Source organism: Gossypium arboreum, chromosome 13, assembly GCF_025698485.1.
Source record: "Gossypium arboreum isolate Shixiya-1 chromosome 13, ASM2569848v2, whole genome shotgun sequence".
Classification (NCBI taxonomy): Eukaryota; Viridiplantae; Streptophyta; class Magnoliopsida; order Malvales; family Malvaceae; genus Gossypium; species Gossypium arboreum.
In genome coordinates this window covers 12,589,595-12,596,245 of record NC_069082.1, presented here as the reverse complement: position 1 = coordinate 12,596,245, position 6,651 = coordinate 12,589,595, and positions in this window count along the sequence as shown.

Sequence of the window (6,651 nt, the reverse complement as noted above, 5' to 3'; positions counted from 1 at the left end):
AGGAATGAAAAGGAGGAGTAAGCATAAATGCTTAATAAGTTCACATGCAAATAGCAAGTAACATAACCATATAAGCAAACATAAAACATCATTTGCATAATCATCACCAAGACATTCATATCACATTTTCATTTATCAACTTACCATATTGTTGTTATATCGATTTTTCAACCCGGGGTTAAGTACATACATTCAAAGTACCCATTTCACAACACTTACCAATCGTCCCTTTCATCTTGAGTATTCCTCCATTTCAGTAGAACTTTACCCGTTGAACACATCGGAATATAATTCGGATACATGGAAAGTTTGCACATAAGTGCCACATATGTAGCCAAGCTACCATGTAACCCGCCCATAAGCGAACTCGGACTCAACTCAACGAGCTTGGGCGTTCGCATCCATAGGTGAACTCGGACTCAACTCAACAAGTTCGGATGCCCAAACATCCTAGTAACATGTCACTTGTATCCTAATCTATTCCTAAGGTTCAAACGGGCGTTTTCCTCGATCACACATCTTTGCCATCTTCCACGGAATATCGAAATTGATACTTCGGTGATAGTTCATACTCATCAAGTAATTCACATACTTACATATTATTCAACAATAACCACAAAGCATAATATTTCATGATAATAATCAGCATCATATCATATAAACAACATTAAATTGCTTAAAATGACAATTATGTTACTACATTTACACATGAACTTACCTCGTGTGCTAAAATGGCTACTTTTACCATTTCGTCCACAACTTGGTATTTTCCCCATTTTAGCCAATTTCAGTTTTCCTTGCTCTATCATTTAAAATATAGTCTAATTAGGACTCACATTATTCAAATTGACCCAAAATTATATTTTTGAAAAATTACAATTTTGCCCCTAAACTTTTGCATATTTACACTTTTTCCCCAAAGCTCGTAAATTAAACTTCAGCCTATTTTCTTATGTTTTATGACATGTTGATCATTTTTCCCTTCTATGGCAACGTCAAATTTTCACTTTAACATGTACTTATGACTATTAGGTATTTTTACCGATTAAGCCCTTTTGCTCGTTTTCACTTAAAACCGAGTAGCACAAGTTGTCTAACATAATTTAAAACCTCATATTCTATCATAAAGCACTAAAATACACAAATTTCACCTATGGGTATTTTTCCAAATATAAACCCTAGGTTAAATTATTGCTAGCATAAGCTAAATCGAGCTACCGGGACTCCAAAAATATAAAAATCATTAAAAACGAGGCTAGAACGGACTTACAATCGAGCTTGGAAGCTTGAAAAACCCTAGCCATGGTTTCTCCTTGCCATATTCGGCCATGGGGTTGAAGATGAGCAAAATTGGCTTTAATTTTGTATTTTAATTCATTTTACCCTAAATGACCAAAATGCCCTTACTACTAAACTTTCCAAAATTCCATCCATGTCCAATTTTGTCCATAGACTTAGAAATTGGTAAAATTTCTATTTAAGACCTCCTAATTAATATTTCAAAACAATTTCATACTAGAAACTTCTAGAATGCAAGTTTTGCAAATTATTCGATTTAGTCCCTAATTTCAATTTAAGCACTTTATGCATAAAATTTCTTCACGAAATTTTCACACAATCATGCAATCATATCATAGACCTTAAAATAATCATAAAATAATTATTTCTATCTCGAATTTTGTGGTCACGAAACCACTATTCCGACTAGGACCAAAATCAGGATATTACAGTAATTGGGTTGGATCAGTGGATGATATGTAAAGTACCTTTGAATATTTCTTTTCATTTGGATCTAGAGTATTTTCTTAGAGTTTGAAAAAGCAATCAACAGTTGCTCAATCCACAACTGAGACTGAGTATGTAGCTACAACAACAGTTAATTAAGCAATTTGGTTGAGAATTTTTTTATATTTGAATCATGTGCAGGTTGAAGCAACTCAATTTTTTTGCGACAACCAGTTTTCCATAGCAATTGCGAAGAACCCAATCTTTCATGGAAAGAGAAAGCATTTTAAAATCAAGTATTACTTTGGGAGAGAAGTCGAATAGAACAAAGAAGTGACTCTGGTCCATTGCAGTACTGAGGATCGACTTGTAGACATCCTGACCAAACCATTTAGAAAGTCGAGGTTTGAAGAGTTGAGGGATAAAATTAGTGTTTGCAGCATGAAGGCCAATAAGGAGTGTTGCAAGATGACTGTTCATGTAAAGTTGGTGAACACTTCAACTTTGGTGAACTAAAAAATATGAACAGGATTTAAATATATTACTTGCAAGTCAAGTTAAACAAAATAGATTTTTCTTTTTAGAAGATTTAGTATTTATTATTATAATATATTTAGCATTTATATTTGACATTTATTAGTATAAAAATCTTTGTTATTTCTTTCCATATTTATGAGTTTTTTTTTTTGTTATAAATACCCCTATTATAGACCTGCTCATGGGTCTGGCCACCTGGTCCAACCAAAAAGTGGGAGGGTTTGGGCAAAAATATAGGCCCGAAAAATAGGCCTGGGAAAAAAATAAGGCCAGTTTTAAAAACAGGTCGGACCTTAGGTAAGGCATTTTTTTCCATAGCTCAGCTCGAATTCACTAAATGACAAAAAAATCTACTATTTTTTCTTATTTTAATGATATTTTCTTGTTGTTTTCTTCCTATTTTGCTACCATTTCACTATTATGTTGCTACTATTTTGTTGTTATTGTTTGGATATTGTATAACACTTCTTTTATTGTTAATTTTGTTATTATTTTATAGACATTTTCTTGTTAAGTTGCATCTATCTTAATATTATTGAAGTATAAATATTTTTTAAAATTTATTTTCAATTTATTCAAAAATATTTATTTTAATGTTTTTAGTATTTTTGATGTATTATATATATTTACAAATTATGTAAAAAAAATAATATAATATAAAAAAATTTAATATGGGCAGGCTGAGTCAGGCCTGGGTTTTAGTATTTTTATCCGGGCCGGGCTTAGACAAATTTTTTAGGTCTATTTTTCTGGCCTAAGCCTAGCAAATGGGTCTAAATTTTTTCTTGGACTTGGCCTGACGCATGATCACCTCCACTTGTTACATTGTTTAAAATAAATGAATGAAAATAATAAAAACTTTAGCAGACAATTTTGTTGCAAAAATTTTCATTCCTTCTATGTAATTCTTTCTTTCTTAGTATCAAAATTCCAACAACTACGTCTCCCTCAAAGCAAGAGAGAAATAAATCTTTAAACCCGAAAATTCCAACACGCAAGAAAAAGGAAAAAAAAAACAATTTAGAGGAGATTGAGATGTGGGTGAGTAGGGGATGAGGCGAGGTTTAAAGGAAAAAAGATTATTTTGGGAATCTAGGGTTGTGTGGTTCAGAAGCAATCAAGTTGGTGTTGGTTGAAATTACCCCGCGTTTTCTCTCTGGGCATTTCAACCACCAAACTTGATTGTTTCTGAGCCCTTGCAACCTGGGATAAACTTGATCGATGAAAATGTAGAATGGCACATGTAGAACTCGCACGCCAAAGTTAATATTAATTATTGAAGTGTAGAAAAGCTAATTAAAACACTAACTTATGCAGTGAAAACACTGACTTATTCATTAATTTTTTTTGTAAAGTGTAAATTAATATTAATTATTGAAGTAAGATATAATACAATACCCAAGCCAAAGTTTTAATCTTTTTTCGAACTTTCTGAGCAATTCTTTGTTTTATGAAAATATTGTACTTAACAAATGGACGGAGAAAAACTTAAATTAAAAAGTAACATAAATAATTGTAAATTTTAAACTCACAATATGATTGTGTACAAATCAAACCAATTTAATAAATTTATTTTGTATATTGTAAATAAGTGTACATTTGGGATGTAAAACAAAGTATATAAAAAATTACAAAATAACATAATCATCGATGTCTCGAATGTGTGCCACAACCGGGTGGGCATCGAGCATGCCTAGAGTTCCGTCACAATATTTGGTTTGATGGCTCCTCGTCGACTTCAGCTTCATCTTGATGTGCACGTCGGCGTTGATCTCTGACTTCATCTCCTTCCTTTGTGGTTGATTACGACTGTGTCCTAGCTACCCATGATAGTCCCTTCTATTTGAGTCAGCGGTTGCAAGGATGACCTACATCGGTAGAACAACGATGTTGGGGGTGTTTATGACACTATTGACGGGCCACTATATGGTGTCGCATGGCTTAATTACGGATAAAAGGTAGGAATTGTCAGTGTACTGAATGCATTAGTGTTGTTGGTAGGATTGGCATGTAATATGGCATGGTGGGTGGTAGTCATGCAAAATATATCCCTAGAGAAGGTGTTGATGCAGGGAATGATTGTACGTGTTGTGATGCTTGTGTAAAATAAATTGGTGCTGAATGTGTTGATGCAAGGAATGGTTGCGCGTGTTGTGTAAAATAAACTGAAGCTAAAGGTGATGATGCGGGGAATAAGTGTGCGTGTTGTGATGTTTATGACAAAAAAATTAGGCTATATGAAAAAAATAAATGAACCATATTGACCGGGAGGTTGCAGGACAATCAAGTCCTCCGGTACAAATGGAGTAGATGTTGATCCCGCCACGATATCTTCTCCCGACCTAGGATTGATGCGCCCTTGCCTTGGCCTCCTATGACAACATTGCCTCCTTTTCGAAGCCTATAATATATACGACTTGTCATTATGACTGAACCAATCTATGTAATCCAAAGATGTCACCAACTTCGGTTGTGAGAAATGGTTTACGCGTTGGCAAGTAATCGTACCTATGCTGCCACATCTTAATATACTTCTTGTGGAATGTTAGTCAATCCTCCTCGAGTCTCCCCCACAAGTAGATCTTGTGTAGGTCATCAAGCTTCTAGGGTGGCAGCGGAATACATTGCGTACACCTTAGCTGTCGCATCATTAGGTCAAATTTGTGTATCTCAACCGTTGCAAAAATGACTAATGGCACTTTGACATGTCAGAAGTTGTGATTTGCCAAAAATTCGACCTGGATGCATTCTTGAATCCTCAGATCCATATATGGCATCCATACAAACTGTAGTACGAATTTAAAATTTTTTGCACGTGCCTAATATTTAATTTCAACTGTTATAATACATATTATATAACTTTGAAATTCATAAACTAACCTCCTATTCGATTTCTTGATCTAAAGCTAGTCGAATATCTTCGAGTTTGGTCAGTATACCGTTGTGTCTCGTAGGGTTGTTTCACCTATTTAAATAATATGTTATTTCAAAATTACAACAGTGAAAAATAAAAGCGGTAATGATATTATCAAATAAATTTTACCATATGACGAGTGAGAATTCATAAGGGAATTCCACTTGATGGCGTAAAAATGATAGTTGATACCATGCCCATGATTGAAGAATGAGCATGCAACCGCCGATTTGAACTTTATCTGGTATCAATGCTCGACACATTTCTCGGTACAATGTCTCCAGCACCGCCAATCCCCAACTAAGTCATCCTGATTCGTTCAAGTCAGCTAGTAATAATAGCCACCTTAAATGTACTAGATTACAAGATTTATCTGGCATTAAAAAACCCTCGATCAAGCAAATTGTTCCTTTTCAACGTCACTCGCAAAAGCCTCGACAGTTTGGAAGTTGTCCTCCAATTATCTTATATTGATCCGACTACCCCTAAACTTGTTCGGCACCTTCCTTAGTAGTTGCTCACATGTTGCACTCCAATCGACACTAATAATTGGCCTGTAACGACATCCTCATTGATTGGTAGACCGAGTTGTAAACTAATGTCCTCGAGTGTAATTATACACTCGCCACAAGGAAGATGAAATGTGTGTGTCTTCAGTTTCCATCTTTTGACCAAAGTACTGATAAGTAAGGGATCCAATTTAGTCCCTCGAGCATGCGAGCCACGTATAAAAATCTTGCATCTCACAAGGTCCATGAATGACATCCGGTGTATCTTCAATTAAATTGTTTATGTACGTATCTAAAATTTGATCTTCAGGCTGAGTATATAAACATAAAAAGTTAATAATCTAAACATCATAATAATTAACTATTTATAATTAAATAATTGAATAAAATTTCTTACTATTTGTAATTGAACGTCAGAGATATGCTTGTCATTCAAACGAATAAGTTGATTTTCCATTTAAAAGTTATAACGAAAAGAATAAAATCAAAGAGAATAAAATTTTTAAAAAAAATTTTAAAAATAATTGAGGATTGAAAATTCAAAATTGGAAATTGAGGATTGAGGATTGAGGATTGAGGATTGAGGATTGGGAATTTAGGACATAAGAATGAGTATTGAATATTTGATTGAAAAGAATGTAGTTTGGAGGGTTTTATGTAAAGGTGAGCATTGGTAAGGCCTCCCGGCCTGGCCCGAAGGCCCACTCGAAATGTGGGAGGGTTTGGACAAAAATATAGGCTCGAAAAATGGGTTTGGACAAAAAAATAAGGCCTGTTTAAAAAATGGGCCGAGCCTCGGGTAAGGCATATTTGGCCCGGGCCCGACTCGATATTATATTTGGCCCGGGCCCGACTAAAAGACAAAAAAATCTAATTTTTTAATATTATTTTCTTGTTATTTTCTCCTTATTTTGTTACCATTTTACTATTATGTTGCTACTATTTTGTTGTTATTGTTTGGATATT